Here is a 19152-nt window from a genome sequence, read left to right on the forward strand (position 1 = left end):
TGCTGTCATATTCACAAGTTCCGTTCACCCTCAAAAGGAGAGGATTATATAGGGTACCTGCACTAGGTCCATGTTATAATTCAGCCTATCACACCTCCATATTTTCAAATCTACTTTTCTCTGCCTCTCCTAATAGGTCCATTATTCCTTTTCCCTGCAGTAAATCATTCTGTTCTGCTAATCTGAATGTATTTTCTCTTGGTTTTCCAATTGTCTCTCTGGCTTTTCATTTCTACCTTTTTCACAAGTTTTTCTTTCTTTGTGCTCTATGCTGAGCTACTTACTTTTTCCAAAAGGATCATTCTGTATCATACATCAGCCTGTTGAAACGTGCTTTTACCACTGCCTGGAAAGTCTTTGTGATGCCTTCTTCTTTCTCTAGCAAACTGTCATTCATCCTTTAGAACTCACATCAAGCATCAACTCTGAAAACTTTTTTTGACTTTCCTTTTCCTCAATCTAATGGAAATACCCATAAAACCTCCAGTCTTCCCATAGCATTCCTTGAAAATTCTAACTTAGCCATTATTTCATTGTAGAAAAATCACTGACTTAGTCATCTATCACTCTGACTGGATTCCTTGAGATTAGAGAAAATATCTCAGTTTTTCTTACTAAAAACTACCTCAAGTAGTTTTTAGTAAAAAGTAAACACTGTAGATGTGAAAGAAAGTATAATAACCATTTTACAGATGAAGAAACAGGATAATTAAGGTTAAGTAAGTCACTGAATTTTACACATTCAATAATAGAGTAGGAGAGAAGTCAGTCTCTAACAGACTTAAGATCATCTCAGGATCCTAGATTTAGGAATGTGCACGATTATTATCAAAGTCAATCCTAAATGAGAATAAGCACCTAACACTTTGCCTGATCATAATAGGTGACCTACTCAATAAACAGGTTTGAATGAAATCAAGGATTACTTGAACAAATACATACTTTGGAAATAATTGGAAAACATATAGAAAGTTAACCTTGTAAGGGTTCTACATCTGTGTACCTTTAGAAAGATTTTCTTCTTTTAAATGGAAATTGATACTTGGTTTAGGATTTAAAATACTAAAATGAGAATGGGTAATAGAGAGTTAATTACCATCAGGAAAAACAATATCCAGTAAACTAAAACAGGAAGTTCCCTATAGATTCCATGACCCTCTGGAAGAAAATTAAGCAGATCTACAGAAGATGTGGAATGAATTCCAATAATGAGTCTTGAGAAAGTTGAACCTTTTAATGAATACTCTTACAGGTTATCCAAGCCAGCACTCTGAGTGAAATGAGGTGAACATGAGCCAGTGAGACGATGTGAATGTGGGAAGGAGCACAGGACTTCAAGATGGGTTTCTAACTCTTCCTCCCCTAAGTAACCATGTGATCCATCCACTCTCTCCCTCTTCACCTCTTCTTTTGACAACACTTCATGACAACTAATGTGCTAGGTGCCCCAATCCCTGTCCTCTAGAAAGTGTCTGTCTTGTGGAGAAGCCTGGATAGTGATTAGGAAATGGCAACCGACTGAGAGGGCGATGAGGTGAACATTTGAGCATTCCTTGACAACAGTTTTGTAAGGGAGAGGGATGAAGAGAAGCATTGAGGAAAGAATGACTTCTGTGCTGCCAGCCTGAGGAGCCAGGCAATGGAGCCTAGGGGAGACAGCTTTCACGTAGATGTAAGAACGTGAAGACCGAGGGGTCTCTGCATGTACCTGGGGCAGCAAGCAGTTCCGTGTGGCTGGAACATGAGAAATGAGATGGAGAACGTGGGACCAGACAGAAATAAGGATGCAGAGATAAGCTAGTGGGTCGTGAAAGGCCCCGTTGCTAGAGAATTTGTGTGAATTCTGAAAGCCAGGTTGAACTATCAAAAGGCTCATAGCTGGGCTAGGGTGGCACAATCGGATTTGTGATTTGAAATGACTACCCTAACCACAATCGAAGAATGTATTTTAGGGGAAAGAGTGGAGACCAGGATGGTGCTAGAGCCAAGGCAGTGACTATGAGAATGGATATGGAGAGAAATGAATGAACGAATGGAGAAAAAGGAAGCATAGCGCCTTCCCTGTGCTCCACCAACTAGCTCCTGAGGGCATCAGCATAGAAATCATTCTTTCCCCAAGGCCTCCCTTCACTCTGGTCCCCCACAAAACTGTTGTCAAGGAATGCTCAAATTTTCTTCTCATAGTCCCCTCAGAGGGTTATCATTTCTTGCGTGTGGACAAATTATTAAATTATAAATGGGGAAAATATCAGCACTTTGCCTCATAAGTTTGTTGCAAAACTTAAATCAGATTATAGATTTGAAATTACCATGTAAACAAGAATGTGCTGTTAGTTATGACTCAACAAGAAAGGAAATGCAGAATTTGCTTTCAAGTAACCAAAACAATAAAACAAGGACAGCTCATCCGTGCCTTTGAAATATTTCTCTTTTTTTATTAGGACAATTTTGATGACAGAAAAGGAACAAGATCACCCAGAATGGATGAGGGTAGTCAGCGTTCCAGCAAGCAGCCAGGCTGAGAGTTGACTCACTGGTCAAGGCTGTGTTTTTCTCCTCTTCTGTTTTAACCTCAGGGTAAAATGGCAGTTTTATTAATATTAATACACTTGTATAAAGTGCTAATTTACTCCATCATTTTCCTAATTAGCTCCATTGAATTGTGAGACTCATCTGCATGAATAATGTATCCCTATATGCTTTTTCCAATGTCTATCTCATCTCTGCCAAGGGAAGTATAGAAAGAAAGACTTCTCTGTAATTCTTTGATTACTTTGGAAAAAGATAGATAGTCCCCTTTCTGAGAAGATGGTAAAGGCATCAAGAATGTCCACTAATTAAAGCTAGACAGAAATGGGGAGGGCTGCTCGGCCTTTTTTAAGAATAAATAACATGAAGCTTTTGCTTTAGGTCTCCCTCGCCCTGTTTGTTCCCCTTGGAATCCACTAATGAATACAGCTTTCTCTCTAGTTCTGACACAATGTCACTCCCTCTGCTAGTTTTGCAGAATAGAAGATTAAAGGCGATGAGGTGAGGTCAGGAATAGTGGGTTTATTTGATCAAAGGATAAAATAAATTCATGCTTCCTTTAGTCTCTGGACTAATTATCTCAATTAGATTGAAAATGGAGCTATTCATATAACTGACCAAAATTAATGTCAAGAGTATTTAAAAAACTTCTAATAATAAGTCAATGAGAAGAGCACAGCAATACAGTAGAAAAATGAGCAAAATAAATGAACAAGCATAGCAGAGAGGAGGAAACACTTATGAAGAAATATTCTGTGGATTCTAAAAACTACAATGACGTTGCATTTTACACAGACTCCACTGGCAAACATTCAAATGCCGGGCACTACTAAGTATTGGAGAAGCTGCGAAAGTTCAGGATCTTCCTCCGTTGCTGGTGAGAGGAGAAGCTCCTGCTCTGGTAAGCAGTTTGGCAACACCTTCCATATCTAAACATTCCCAAACTCCGTGACCCAGCAAGATATGTTCATAGCAACCCCATTCACAAGAGGAAAAAATCACTGGTTCAGTCTAAACAGTCATCAACATCACATTGGATAAATCAGCTGAGGAATACTCACAAATTAGAATAATATATTCCACCAACGCAAATGAACTACAGCAACACACAAAACTATGGATAATCTTAGAAATAAATAAGTGAAAACTAACCCCAAATCACATATATCAGATGCATGTCCTATTTATGAAGATGAAAAATACCAAAATTAAAAAATAATTTTCGAGACTCATATGTATGTGATGCAGTTGTGTGAAAATGGAAGCAGAAGATACACATGGAATTCTGAATGATGGCTAAGGTAGGAGGCAGGAAGGAGGATGGATGGAGGAGGACCATGACCTGGAGATGCAGGTTGATGCCAAGACCCTAGCTTGTGTGTGTGTGTGTGTTCAGAGGTGGAGGTGTGGATCTGTTGTTGTTTATGACACTATTTTTTAAATAAAAATAAAAAAGGGGCTCAAACATAGAATACTGAGAGTGAATCATGGGCCACTGGTTATAAATAATACAATTCTGTGCACCTGAGGTTCATTTAAAAAAGAAAAACACTTGAACTATCAAACATCTCTTACCCTTATGAGGTTGGTTTTCAAAGAAAATGAATAAAGCCTTCCACTGTGTCATTAACTTAGGTAGATTCCTAACAAATGCATTTATTTTATCACCCTTGGATGATTTTCCTGATGTACCAAAGTCATAGCAAGAAAAGAAGGGCAGGAGGGGTGAACATCACGCGAGGGTATGTGTGGGTTGGAAGGGCTGAGGTTTGCTGAATCCCAAGACTCAGGCAGAGGAGCATGCCACCCTGTGTAGGAACATAGGAGCTATCGAAGAGGAAAGCTTGGTTCAGACAGCAATCCATACCAGCTACAGTGCCATAACCATGACTGAAACCAGGCGGGGTCATTCCAGAAAGATGCTTTCCAGAGGCACAGAATCTCAAGCACAGCTTGTCGTGGTGGGTTCCTACAGGGGGTGCACCGAGTTCTTTGTATGCACAGAATCTTCATACGTTAGATGCGTGTAACTCAGAGAGTGCCTGCACCTACCTTCGATCTGAACTCATCGCAAAGAAATGCTCCTATAGTATGAATCTCAGCCATCTCCTCTCTCAATATTTCGGTCAATGCAATTTAGCATAGAATCAAAAGAATTATTGCCTATATTAATAACACTGACACTTTCCATTTGTACAACACCCCACTATAGCTGTCCAGATGATTTTCACAACTACCTCAGTGGGAAAGGTAGGCATTCTGTTTTCCTATTTGTCATATGAGAGAGCTGAGGTCAGGAAAGACTTTACATTCGTCACCTAGAAATGAGAATTCCGGTCACCGGCCCTCTATGTCCTTTCCAAGATGCCACCAGAAAGTAAGGAACTGGAGGAAACAGAGAGTCCAGACTAACATTTATTGAATACACGTTTTAAATATATGGCAAATCTCCATCATCAGATAAGAAAATGGAAAATGCAGAGAACTGAAGTTTTCAGTTGTGTAACCTAGAGGAAGTAGCTCAAGCATTCCGAGTCTCTCTTGCCTTTATCTATAAAACAGAGATCATAATGGTAACTAACCTCACTGAATTACTGGGTGGATTCATAAAATGTGGTAGCTTATGTACTTACTTTAAGAAAATAAATTGCACAAAGCTTATAAATGATGAAAGTATGATTGAAATCACAGGTATACGATTCCAAGTCTTGCCTTTTCTCCTAAGGCCATGTTGCCCCAAAGAGGAATCAGAACAGATAATTCAGACACATTAGACCTGACCAGCTAAGCAAACCATAATTCTGACCTAATTCTCTGACATGTACTGCCCATAGGATTGCCATAAGAAAAAAGTCTAAAACTAATTCTCACTGGACACACTTCTTCACTGAACCTGCCAAAGCATCACACAAGGCATCTCTCCATAATTTAGCTATTATTAGAATCACAAACTAGAAAATCTTTTGACTGGCAAGAGATCAGGACATCAATTTTCATCTTGCATCTGCTTTAAAGAGTAGGAGTGAAGTTAGATTATCAGTGACATTTTCTCACTGGAAAGATTGCTTGGATCATATTTGTATTCATTTTCATAAATGCAATATAGAAGCCACTAATAGAACAAAATCTACTAATTAAATTCCACTCAATAATGCATTTTTCACCTTAGATTAGCGGTGTCCTTGTACATTTCTGCCCGTATAGTGCAACTAATGTCTTATTTAGCTTATAAATGGTGCTTATCATTAAATTTGAAATATTAACAAGCATCAACGAGCCCAAAGTGACAGCACAGTAAATAATTTGAAAGGGTTCTACAGTGCAGACCTATTTTTGCTTAATTTAATTTATTTATTAAAACTTAAACATATAAATTTGCCAGGTTGCTAGCTCGCTGCCATGGCAGCCCGGGCCTTCAACATATCCCTAAAACAGGAGATACAGAAACAGCCACAAATCTGAGGCCCGCGCCTCTGAAGGGAAGGCTGTTCTCCCAATCCCTTCATTTGTTGGGTGGGAAATGTGACCACTCCAAGGTTGATTTCTGATCCCTGTTTTCCCTGCAGTTTACCTTAAGAGTTAAGACCTTTGGGTTAAGTGAAATACCTGGAAAAGGTTTATGATTTCCATGTTCATCTTTAGAAAAGGGTTATAATATCTACATTGTCAATACTGTGTGTGTAGGATCTCGGTGTTTACAGCATGTAAGAGAGGGCTTGGGCAAGATATGGTATATATTAGTCAAGGCAAAATACACTGTGGATTAACACTGTAACATCTGATCTCGTAAGTCTTTAAGGGGTAGGTTGGACCAATATTATTATGATGAAGCCATTGTATTGATGAAGAAGCTAAGGTTCAGAAATGCTAAGTTATCTTCCCAAGTTCACAAAACAAAACAGAAGCAGAGCTATAACTCAATTCAGAAAGCCCTCCGAGTCTTGGCTTAAAGTCTCTTCCAAACCTGGTATTTCAGATGTTTAGGCAACTGCTTCTGTGCCACTTTCTCCAGTCATATATGTATATATACACACACATACACACTCACTCATCCGTACACATATTTCTTCTCTGAAATATATGTATAGACATATAAAAATGTATATATATCCTTATTTCAGAGAAGAAAACTCCTATTCATACTGCAATAATATGTGTCTCCATTTTTATTCATTGACCACATTTCATTATCTCATTAATTCATTTACTTATATACGCATCTATTTAAAACAAATATTTATCAGACATCTCCTTTTTGCCAAGCAGTGTTTTAAGCATCAAGGGTGCGACAGAACAAAAACAAAATTCCTTGCCATTATGGAGTTGATATTCTTGTGTGTGTATCAGGGGAGAGGCAGGCAATGAGCAAACTAAAGGGAAATATTGGATGGTTCATTAGGAAGTGTTAACTAAGGGAGAATAATGAATGGGGAACAAGGGGTGCTGGAGGAAACGTGGAGGTTATGATTAAAGAGCAAATGACAAATTTAGAATTTGATAATTTTCCCTCTGGGGCTCTGTCAGAAGGCTGTTGTCTAACCCTTCCCTTCCCCAGTACATTCATACCATAAACTGATTGCCGCCTAAAGATCAAACTTCCTTGTTACAAGCAGAAGATTATTGGAATGGCTGTTTGTTTTCTAATTGGCTGGAGCAACGTTGACATCCAGTGGTGAATTCGATTAATCACAGGTGCCCGCACTCCTGCTCTTTCATCCTCTGTGTATGGGAGGAGGGCTAGGATACAAGCACTGGTTAGCAGTGCTGGTTAGGAGTTTGTGCTGCAGTTCAGCCCCAGGCTCCTCTGCAGATCCACACCCTCCCCAGCTCCTGCTTCCCACCCTCCTTCCACCGGTTTGCCTTGGTTTCAAGAGCATGCCCGTTACCATAGCAACATAACTATGTCATCCCTAGTGCAGCACCAAGACGTGCATGTCTATGTACATACGTATCTGCCCACCTGAGGTTTACATACACATGCATGTGCTTACTATGCATCTAGGTCAATCTGTATACACACGTGAATCCTGTGCTACCCACACACAGTATGACAGTGTGCTGTTCTTCCTCCCATGGCACCCTTTCTGTCCTCGAGAGCGTGTTAATAGGAACACAGAAGGAAAACCACCCTGCATCCTGTGTCCTTTTCCATCTGGTTGATGTTATATTGTCTGTTTCTAATGAAGCAGAAACGAGCATGGATGCCTTGGGCTTACATCCCTCTGGGTTTGCTAACCACCGCTGAGATGCCAGAGGAGTGGCTGCCCCTCCACGAATGACACCAGGCAGGAAGGACCCATTTCATTTTCTTCACGCCCTCCGGGGTGGTGGAGGCGCTGCCCAGCTCCCTACTTACAAAGGGCAGAACACACTGCACACAAAGCCCCTGCCCTCCACGAGCCTAGAGTCTGGAAATACCGTAGCCGGGGACGGAGAAAAATCTGGAGTCAGCTGGAATCAGCCTTACCTTTGTCTCTAAATTCAGCACCTATAAGTGCCACTACTTATTAATTAATACATTTTATGTGTTCAGCTCATTTCTAGACATTGACAGACCACTGACAACGACTCCCGTGGAATCTGAGGCTGAGGCCGCCCCACAAAACTGCATTTTGAAATCCTTTCTACCTCTGGGTATGGGAAAAGGGAAGGAAAAACAGAGGCCCTCTAACGAGTTGAACACACGGCACAATTAAATATTGATTGGAAAGTCTCCCTGAGTATTCCTCCCCGCATCTCTCCGCCTCCGCAGGGGGACGTCTGGATGCGATTCCTAAGCTGTCCCCATCCAGTGATTACGTTCATTAGGACACCAGCCTTGTGGTTAAAGCACTTTCCTTGCTGCTGCACGTTTAATTAGACAACTCTTCCCCAGAAATTATTTATAGCCAGGTTCCAGAGCTATTGTTAGTCCGAATGTAAATAAGATTCAGGGCGGGAGTCCCCGCGCTGCAGCGGCTGGTGCGCTCCTGCCAGGAGCCGGCGCGCGCGGGACCACGTCCAGGGCTTTTACGGCCGGAACTCGGGCTATTAAGAAGCCCAGGCGCGATTTTCTAATTAAACTTTTGATCCAGGACCACACAAAAGACTAAACCTACCAGGTCGGCGTGAGGACACGGAGGCGGAGCCCAGGGGAGGAGCGGGAAGGGTTGGGGGAAGGGGGCGGCCGACGCGGTGGCGCCCCCGCCGCACGGGAGGAGCTGCTGGAGCCTCGCGGCGAAGGCGCAGCGCGGGAACCCGGGCTGCCTGGAAAGGAGTTTCCAGCGACCGGGCACAAATAGCTGTTGCGAGTGGGCCAAGGTAGTGCTGAGTCTGGTGAAGGCTCAGGGCAGGGATTTTCACGTGTAAGCAGCGTTTGCGATCCCTCATGGTCCCAGGGGACGCACCACCCACGGGTGCCTGACTTCAACTCTGCCTTCTGTGTTGTTTCAGTTCAGTTTAAATGAAACGTGCGGAGCTGCCTCCAGATGCCAGGCTCTGTTCTTGGTGTTGGAATTATACCAGCGAAAGGGAACACAGGCCCTGCCCTCAAGATCCTCACATTCTTGTGAACAATGCGGACATACAATCAAATGAATGAAGCAATGTAAGGTTATAAGAACCTCAGCAACCACTATTTACCCAACGTTTAATAGATATAGACACTTCACATGCCTCCTTTCATTTACTGTGCACAGCACCCAGGAGTTGAATACTGTTATTGTCATACCCATGTGTCAGCTGAGAAAACTGAGTCTCTAAAAGGACAAGTAACTATTTATAGATCACGTGGTTGGTAAATAGCTGACTATGAAACCCAAGCACCTAAGTAGCCATCACTTTACTGTCTACCAGGGCACTGTGATGAGTGCAGCATAACCAAATATGTAAATCTGCAACTAAGACAGTATAAAGGGAGAATGTTTCATATTATGGAGGGAAATGGTGGTCAGAGAGAGCTTTGCCAAGAAGACTAAACATGAGCAGGTAGCTCAAGAATGAATGGAAGTTTGCTAGGCAGACAGGAGCCAGAGGGAGGATATTATATTTGGATTATATGACAACCCAAATGAACTGTGCTCGTTTATAAAGGCAAACGTACATCTAGGGGCTAGGGCTCTTACTAAATAATAGTATTAGTAGTCACAGGAGTAGTAGTAGTGATAACAATAAAAGAGAATGTGGAAAGTTGGAATTGGAATTCAAAATGCTAAAAAGAAGCTAAAATTTCTCCTTCCCTCCCTCCCTCCCTTCTTCCCCCTCTCTCTGTCTCTCCTTCCTTCCTTCCTTCTTTGTTTCCTTCTTTTCTTTGATGTTGACTGTGTTCATATGATTGAAGGAGAGCAGGGAAATAAAGGGGATAAAACTTTTGAGGAAGAGAAGTAGATTCTTTAAATAAATGCCAAAAATCTACCTTCAATACTTCCCTTTAAAAGACCCCTAGAAGAGTGTTTATAGGGGTCAAGCAAGTTCTTGCTCCCAATGTCAGCAGGATGTGAACTTCCTGTGAGGGCTAAAACCAACCAGCTTAGGACCCTGAAGGGAAGACCTGGTTTTAATGACTCTACGGATAGAAAGTGTGTCCAGGATAACCCCAGAGAAAGCATCAGCTCCAAGATGTGCTTGGTGTACGTCAAGATTCCAAGAGCGAAAGAAGCAGCTAACTGTGCGAGGCAGGAATGAGTGTTTGTGGAAAGCACACAGGCTCTTGGACTCAGCCAAAATAAGATGAAACGTGATGCAGCTCCTCTGGGCAGCCCCAGCCAGGAGTCTTCTCTTGAGAGTCCATGGTGGATGGTGATGAGGGTCCCTCCTGTCCTCCCACCACCATCCAGGGGTCTTGTTCGGCTCCCTGCTGCCTGGGGAGCACTCAAGTCTCTTCTTCAATAGCAATTCCCTTTGAAGGAGAGTTCTACACAGATAACATATTTTTCACCAATGTCTGTCCTCATTGTAGATGGAGTTATTAAGCTTGTTGTGCCCCCCAAAAAAGAAAAAGCACAGAGAAAATATCTTGTCTGAGACTTCCTTACTCCCACTGCTCATCAAATTGTTTGGTTCTGATACAGGATTTGAAGGCAAATGTATGGGTGGAAAGACGGATAAAGATTAAAACTTGGCTCATAGCTGGGCACGGTGGCTCATGCCTGTAATCTCAGCACTCTGGGGGGCCAAGGCGGGCAGATCACGAGGTCAGGAGTTCGAGACCAGCCTGGCCAGTATGGTGAAACCCCATTTCTGCTGGAAAAAAAAAAATATATATATATATATACAAAAATTAGCTGGGCATAGTCCCAGCTACTTGGAAGGCTAAAACAAAAGAATTGCTTGAACCCTGGAGGCAGAGGGCAGAGGCTGCAGTGAGCCACGATCGCACCACTACACTCCAGCCTGGGCAACAGAGAGAGACTCCATCTCAAAAAAAAAAAAAAAACTTAACTCATAACTTTCTATGTATTTTTTTTTCCACCGGAACCACAGAACAAGACAATCTGGCCAGAAAAGTCTATGTCAGTAATTTTAGTGTGCCTGGCACACACAGCTCCATGGAGAGAGTCCCTGCTCTGTTGGCACCTCTGAGGCCAGTCAAAACCATTCCACTTCCAGTAGGGAAGACAAGGATGTCTATTATTTTAAACATATAATTGATTCTAATTCATCATTTATCGCTCAGTGACAGATTTCTATATAGTTTATTATCTCTGCAGCAGCACGGGCCCTAAGGGGCCGTCTCCTATTGTTCCACTTTTCCTGGTGCAGCCTCTACCGAGGCAGCTCCCGTTATCTGTCTGATTAAGTTAGGGAGCCTGGTATCTCTGGGTCCCCAGGTAACTGTCAGCATTGCACATCCTCCGACTGCAGGATTAAAGGAGCCTTTTACCCCTCTCCTCCTTGACCTGTCTGTCACAGTTAGTCTTCTTGTCTGCTTATTAATTTGGGACTTTAGGTCCCCAGGACCTGAGAGATAGCTATCACTCCTGTGCTCTCACCCTCACACATATCTGCACAAGAGTGCCTGCTCCCAAGGCCCCGGGAAGGGAATGGAGGCACAGGATTAGATAGGGCAGCCTTCTGATACCACTGCTTTCTGATTTTTCTGGGCTATCAGCCCAGGCCACCAAATATCTCAGCAGGTGTTCCCTTCCCATGTAGATCTTTCTGTTCTGAGTTGGTGAATCAAATACACTTCCCTCTACTAAGAACACCAGTGAGCTGATGCTCTGTCATTTGTTCCTCCTGGAAATGCTATCCTTTTCATCTGCCTCTGATTGACACATCCCAGACATGACTGGGGACACAACTGGAGAGATAGTGCTGTATCCATGCACATGCCATCCACACCGCAAGGCTGGGGCTCACGTGCTCCCTAGGCAACCGGGAACCGAGCAAGACCCGTGGATGGCAGTGGGAGGATAGCAGGGACCCTCATCACCATCCACCATGGACTCTCAAGAGAAGACTCCTGGCTGGGGCTGCCCAGAGGAGCTGCACCATGTTTCATCTTATTTTGGCTGAGTCCAAGAGCCTGTGTGCTTTCCACAAACACTCATTCCTGCCTCGCACAGTTAGCTGCTTCTTTCACTCTTGGAATTTTGACGTACACCAAGCACATCTTGGAGCTGATACTTTCTCTGGGGTTATCCTGGACACACTTTCTATCCGTAGAGTCATTAAAACCAGGTCTTCCCTTCAGGGTCCCTAAGCTGGTTGGTTTTAGCCTTCACAGGAAGTTCACTTCCTGCTGACATTGGGAGCAAGAACTTGCCTGACCCCTGGAAACATTCTTTCTCCTGTCAGATGCCACAAAATTGGGCTTGGCACAATTCTGCCATCTGATTTGAATGTCCTGTGGCTGCCTGCCCATCCTTCAAGGTGCAGTTAAAATATCCAGTCTCCTTGGTGAGCCCTGCTGAGTCCCCCAAGAAACATCCCCAGTCCGTCGTTCTGTCATGGTTCCATTCATGATGGAACCCATGACGCCATCATGTGATAATCTACAAATACGTCCTCACATTAGAGTGTGAGTTTGATAGTGTTTGCTGAATATAGCTGAGTGCATTGAGCAGAGTTTGCCCAGTGGCTTACACGTGTAAGTCTACGAGGCAAAGGGGCACTCTCTCCCTGTCTTCTCACTGGGAGGGAGCCTGTGTTTACTTGTTAGCATGGCTACCGTGGGCCTATTCATGCTCCAAACCCCATCCCTGTGAGTTTTTCTGTCTACTCTAAAGATGTCTTATTTTCTTTAATTAATTTCTTTAGGGTCTCCCATCTTTGTCAGTTTTCATAGATATTCATAACCAAAAAGGTGAAAAAACAATCCCTAACACCATTCACATTGTGGTTAGGCATAAAAAAGGTATTTTCCAGAGAGAACCCTTCTATGATCTGAATGTTTGTGACCCTCCAAATTTTATATGTGGGAATCTCGACCCCCAAGGTGATGATGTTAGAAGGTGGGGGCTCTTGGGAGGTGATTAGGTCATGAGGTTGGAGCCCTCATGAATGGGATAGGTGACCTTATTAAAGCGGCCCAAATGAGACACCTCACCCCATCTGCCAAGTGAGAACAGTGACAAAACGCCATCTATGAACCAGGAAGTAGGCCCTTGCCAGATACCCAATCTGTTGATGCCTGGAGAGTGGGTTTCCAGCCTCCAGAAGTATGAGAAATAAATTTCTGTTGTAAGCCACCCAGTTTGTGGTATCTTGTTGTAACAACCCAAACCCACTACGACAAACCCTAAGTATATATACAAAAGACCTCTGAAGTCGTCTAGCCAAACTCCCTCTCTCCACAGATGAGGAAAGAAAAGGTCAGATGATAGGAAACTGGTGTGATGTCAACTAGCTGCAGGTTGCTGGCAAGGAAAGTCCTATACTTCTTTAAAATGCTATGGGAACAGTGCCTGCTCCCAGTAGTCCTGCCCTATCTAAAGAAGGAATTCAGGGGGCGGGGCGCCGTGGCTCAAGCCTGTAATCCCAGCACTTTGAGAGGCCGAGACGGGCGGATCATGAGGTCAGGAGGTCGAGACCATCCTGGCCTACACGGTGAAACCCCGTCTCTACTAAAAAATACAAAAAATTTGCCGGGCGAGGTGGCGGCGCCTGTAGTCCCAGCTACTCGGGAGGCTGAGGCAGGAGAATGGCGTGAACCCGGGAGGCGGAGCTTGCAGTGAGCTGAGATCCGGTCACTGCACTCCAGCCCTGGCGACAGAGTGAGACTCCGTATCAAAAAATAAAATAAAATAAAGAAGGAATTCGTGTCTCTAAACCTACTATCATTTACTCTTCCAGATCTCACCCTCCCCAGGTGGTGAGACCCCCTCTTGCCCCAGCCCCCTCCCTAGCAATGACACCGCTGTTTCCTACAGCAAGTGTAAAGCACACACAGACTCGGTTTAGGGACAGTTAATTTCCAATTCTTTCCAGATGGGTTGGAATAATATCCCCAGGTGGTAAATACATTATTAAGAAGGCAGTTTGGTGTGAAATTGGCTATTAAAATATAGATAAAGTTTAATATATTGAGCTCCTTGTCAGAAAAATCACTTTAGAGGGAGCTTATTATTTGTTTGATATTAAAAGAGTCACAGCTCCGCTCCAAGTGACAAATGGGGGGGAAAATGCCACCGGTAATGAACAAAAGCTTTTTAACATTTAAATTTAGGTTTTCCTTGTAGCTCTGTGTGCTGCCATGAGCATGCCTGTGTGGTGCAGCCAGAGGCGGCCATCAGAAATGTCAGGAACTCAGGCGCCAAGGAGGCTGCCAGCCAGGCTGTACACAGCTTGAGTCTCTCCAAAAGAAAGAGCTACCAGACAGCAAAAAGTAGAACTTCAGGTGGTTCCGTTGGCAACATTGTGGAAAGGCAACAGGGGTCTATCTCAGGGCAGGAAGTGGGAGTTTCTCCCACCTTCTTCCAAAGTATCCCAACCTCTCCCCAAAACGCATCCACCTCAAAGGCAGCTTGTTTCAGGAAGCCTCTGCCTGCACTCAGCCTGCCAGACCTGGAAACCCGTCCTTCCCGCGTAGACAAACCACTGAGCCAAATCTATAAAAAACGAAGCTGACAGGAAAGGAGGGTATCTTAGAACTTCATTTTTGTTTTTGTTGTTTTTTTGTTTTGAGACACAGTCTCACTCTGTTGGCCAGGTTGGAGTGTGGTGACATGATCTGGGCTCACGGCAACCTCTGCCTCCCAGGTTCAAACAATTCTCCTGCCTCAGCCTCTCAGTTCAGTACAACTTCCACCTCCCAGGTTCAAGCAATTCTCCTGCCTCAGCCTCTCAGTTCAGTACAACTTCCACCTCCCAGGTTCAAGCAATTCTCCTGCCTCAGCCTCCCAAGTAGCTGGGATTACAGGCGCGCACCACCACACCCAACCAGTTTTTGTATTTTTGATAGAGACGGGTTTTGCCATGTTGGCCAGGCTGATCTCGAACTCCTGTCCTCAGGCATTCAGCCTGCCTCGGCCTCTCAAAGTGCTGGGATTACAGGTGTGAGCCACCACACTCGTCCTGAAAGTATGTTAGAACTTCTAAGTATTAACCTGTAGTTACAAATCTGTCATACGATACCCTTGACCAAGCCAAGTACTTAGCAGGCAGTATGCCATGTTTAACAATGTCACCTAGCAAGGTCTCTACTGGAGGAAATCCTTAATGTATAATTGCAGCTGGGTTTATCCTTTCTCACACTGACAAAATCCTCCAGGAAGTATGCAGAGATCTAAAATGGAAGAGAGAAGTAATAAGGGAGGCATAGAAACCACAATCTCTTTTCATTTAAACAATAGGCCAATGACCACAATTAGAGAGAGAAAAAAGATGTTCCTGGGAAAAAATAATGATAGATTGGCTTACTATGGTTTGTCCCTTCCAAATTTCATGTAAAGGTAATCCCCAATGTTGGAGGTGGGTCCTGGTGGGAGGTGTCTGGCTCATGGGGGCGGGTCCTTCATGAATGATTTCGTGCCATCCTCACAGTAATGAGTGAGTCCTTGCTGTATGGCTTCATGTAAGATCCAGTTGTTTAACACAGTATGTCACCTCTCCTGCCTCCTTTCTTGCTCTCTCTTGCCATGTGATACCCTGCTTCCCCTTTGTCTTCCGCCATGAGTAACATCTCCCTGAAGCCTCACTAGAAGACGGCAGATGTGGGCACCATGCTTCCTGTACAGTCTGCAGAACCGTGAGTTAATTACACCTCTTTTCAATTTACCCAGTCTCAGGTATTCCTTAATAACAATGCAAACTGACTGACACTTGGTTGGACAGGAGTCTTTAAAAAGAAATAATAAAGATAACTAATTACTATGTTCAACAGGGTTGGAGTCCCTATTTCAGATGTTTACTACCCACATGCCTACATGCATAGGTCCACACATTTGCACATGTGCACACACACAGAAACACCAATGCATGGCCCCTTCCTTCCTAAGAGTAAACCTTTAGAACAAGAGAACTGGTCTCTGGTTTTTAAGCTAAACTGATAGAAGGAATCTCAGCAAATGATGAAGAAGGCTATGTTTTTCACCTGGATGCTACCATGGGTGACTTAAGCATTGGTCTTTCCCTAGCACCATGGCCATTGGTTGTAATAGAACCATAGCCACAGTCCAGGCCAAGCCTTTCTTGCTAGCCAAAGACCAGCCAATAACTGACTGTTTTCTTACCACTTGGAAAGTGGAAGAGTGATCATGTCACATATTCAGTGGGAGCAATGAAGAATAAGTGGGGAAGGCCATCTGGAGCACCAGCCTTCCCAGTGTACTTCAGTCAAACATTGCCCAAAGTGGAGACCAGTGAAGGAACTGGAATGAAAACCCAAAGGCCTATAGATTGCCTCAACCTCAGATCACTCAAGTATTGACCCCTCTCTCTCAGCGGAACTCTAGGTGCACCCATGATAATTGTGCAGCAGTGGCTAAGAGGGATGTGCTTGACAAAATCCTCATGATCTGGCAAGCGTATTTATAGTGAGTGCTGTTGCTTCAATACAGAGCTGCTATTGCAGTAAGTGCCTTTGTAGCTATGAGTAATAACTGTCATCTTTTAAGTGACAAGTGGCTGGAATTGTAACTTAACTTTTGACAAACAGAAAGAGAAAACAAACACAAGTGGTTTGAAAGTGATACAGTAAATAGGTCAGATGGTTACACTGGAATTGACTCTCTTGAGATCTAGACAGCAGTTAAAAATAAAAATAATATAAAAACAAAAGCCCTTTGCTTTTGAAAGAAGAATTCTTGGGGCCAGGAATGGATCTAGGCACTTCCACTTAACTTATTCCTTTGAATGTTCACTCAGCCTCACAAACTTTGATGGCTAAGGAAAGTTCCACAGGGTCAGGTCACCAGTCAGCTTTTCAGAGCTGCTGAGGTGCAAGACTAGACTTTCATTCCCGGTCTGTATAGATGGAAAGCACCTTGCTCAGTCCTTGCTGATTAGACAGGTGAGAATGCCTTTTCAGTTCTGCATCTGTGTATTCATAAAGATCTGTGTTTGAATCCTGTCTCACCTCTTACATCCATGTCACCCTGAGTAAGCCTCTTAACACTTTCTACCGAGGGCTTCTCACTGTCTTTATCGATCAGATGAGGAGGAGGATGTTAGTTCTGTGTGCCCATAGGGGTAGAATCAGGATTAATAAATACAATGATGGATATAAAAGTTCTCAGTAAGCTCTAAAATGGTACTGAAATATAAGACATAATTGTAAGGCTATTCTTCACCTTTAAGTGGAATCTTTTCTATAGATAATACATGTGTGGGTGGGAATGTATATGAGGAGAAAGAGAGGAGGGAAGGAGAAGTAGAAGAGAAGGAGGAAAGAGAAGAAGGACAAAGAGAGAGGGAGGGGGGAAGAGAGGAGAGATTGGTCATAGGTGGTTTCATCAGTTGACCAATCCAGTAAGAACTTTTACTCAACTTTGCACAGTGCTGGGCAGTTTGGAGACCTTAGCACCGCTTGACCTCATTTGAACTTTAGAATAACCCCATGAATTGCAGTTCTTCTCTTTTTCATATCAGTGGGGGGGAAAATGCAAGCTAACAGTCACAGTGACTTTTCTAATATATCATAAAATCTTAAATCCAATTTCTTCATTCATCTGTAAATAGTAGCATATGCTAGATATTGAAAAGAAAAATACAGTGGAAAACTTGAAGATTTAATTCATTACGTGAATTTTTATTTAAATTGAGATAATGTCATCAATGGTATTGTATGAGCTTCCTGTGGCTGAGTAACAGATTTCCACAAACGCGGCGGCTGAAAGCAATAGGAATTTATTCTCTCACGGTTTGGAGACCAGAAGTCTGAATTCAGCGTCACTGAGCCCATATCAAGTGCCTTCCTACTCCTTCCTAAGGCTCCAGGGAAGCCTTTCTTTGCCTCTTCCAGCTCCTACTGGCTGCCCCACCCCCTTCACTTGTGGCCACATCTCTCCAGTCTTCCAAATCAGCACCTTCAAATCTCTCTCTGCTGTCTTCATCTGTGCTGTAAAATCTCTCTTGGACTCCCGCTTGTAAGGAACAAGTGACTGTATTTAGGGCCCACTCAGATAATCCAGGATGATCTCCTCATTTCAATTTCCTTCATTTAATCAATCTGTGAAGACCTTTTTTTGTTATAAACATTCACAGGTTCCAGGAATTAGGAGTTGGATATTGGCTGGGGAGTACTTTTCAGATGACCGCAGTATTCTATTGTTTTGTGGAACATACTAAAAAAACAAACAAACAAACAAAATGCCTGGCATTCTATTGCTTCTAGTAATGAATTAAAGTCCCTACTTCTCGAATATCTGACTTCCTGGAGGCCACAGAATAGACTGAATTCTGAGCAGTGGATTACCCGGAGTGTTCTTTGTGCTGGGCCCAACACACAATTTCTCCAAACAGCAGATAAATGAATAATGCAGGGCCTTGCCATCCACCGTGGGTCCCCGATCCCTTTTGACAGTTGTCAGAATCCCCCCCAACCCCAGGGGGCCTTTTGGTTACACAGGCTGGCAGCATCCAGCACACTGTCCTGTGGGCAGCAGATCCCTCGAGAAATCCTTGCACCCCAAGGAAGCAGCACACGTCTCTCACCGCGCTGGAGTCAGGCAGAAATGCCAGCTGGGAAGGAGAAGGCAAAGAGGCAAAGAGCAGGGGCTGGCAGCTGTGTTCTAGCTTCGAAGGAAGTTGGACACCTACACATCTCAAAAGCCGGAGCAGGCAGCCCAGAGAGGGGTCTCGCTCCTCTGCCGTCTCATCTGAGGCCTCCTCCATCTGCCTTGCCTGAGAGCCACTTTCCATTGCCAGTGCCCCTGGGGACGTAACGGTCTCCTTAGAGGTTGCCAGAGGAAAACAGGTGTGATTCTGCTGTAGCTCTGACTTATTTAATTTTTATTTTGTGGGTTCTTTGGGTTCCTGCGGTGTTGATGTTTTATTAATGGTTCCGCTGTCTCTTCAGAGGCAGTTGGAATCCTGTCTGTCATCTGGCAATTGACAGCCAAGTCCTAGCAAGGCAGAACGTGGAGGCTGAGGTGTGCTTGGTGGCGGGGTCACAGGGGCCAGTCTGAAGATGTCCTCTGCAGGTGACCGAGGTCGGCCTTGACCATGCACCTCCTAGCCATTCTGATAGTGCCTTCCAATGCC

The sequence above is a fragment of the Trachypithecus francoisi genome, unplaced genomic scaffold, assembly GCF_009764315.1.
Source record: "Trachypithecus francoisi isolate TF-2019V2 unplaced genomic scaffold, Tfra_2.0 Lachesis_group8, whole genome shotgun sequence".
Classification (NCBI taxonomy): Eukaryota; Metazoa; Chordata; class Mammalia; order Primates; family Cercopithecidae; genus Trachypithecus; species Trachypithecus francoisi.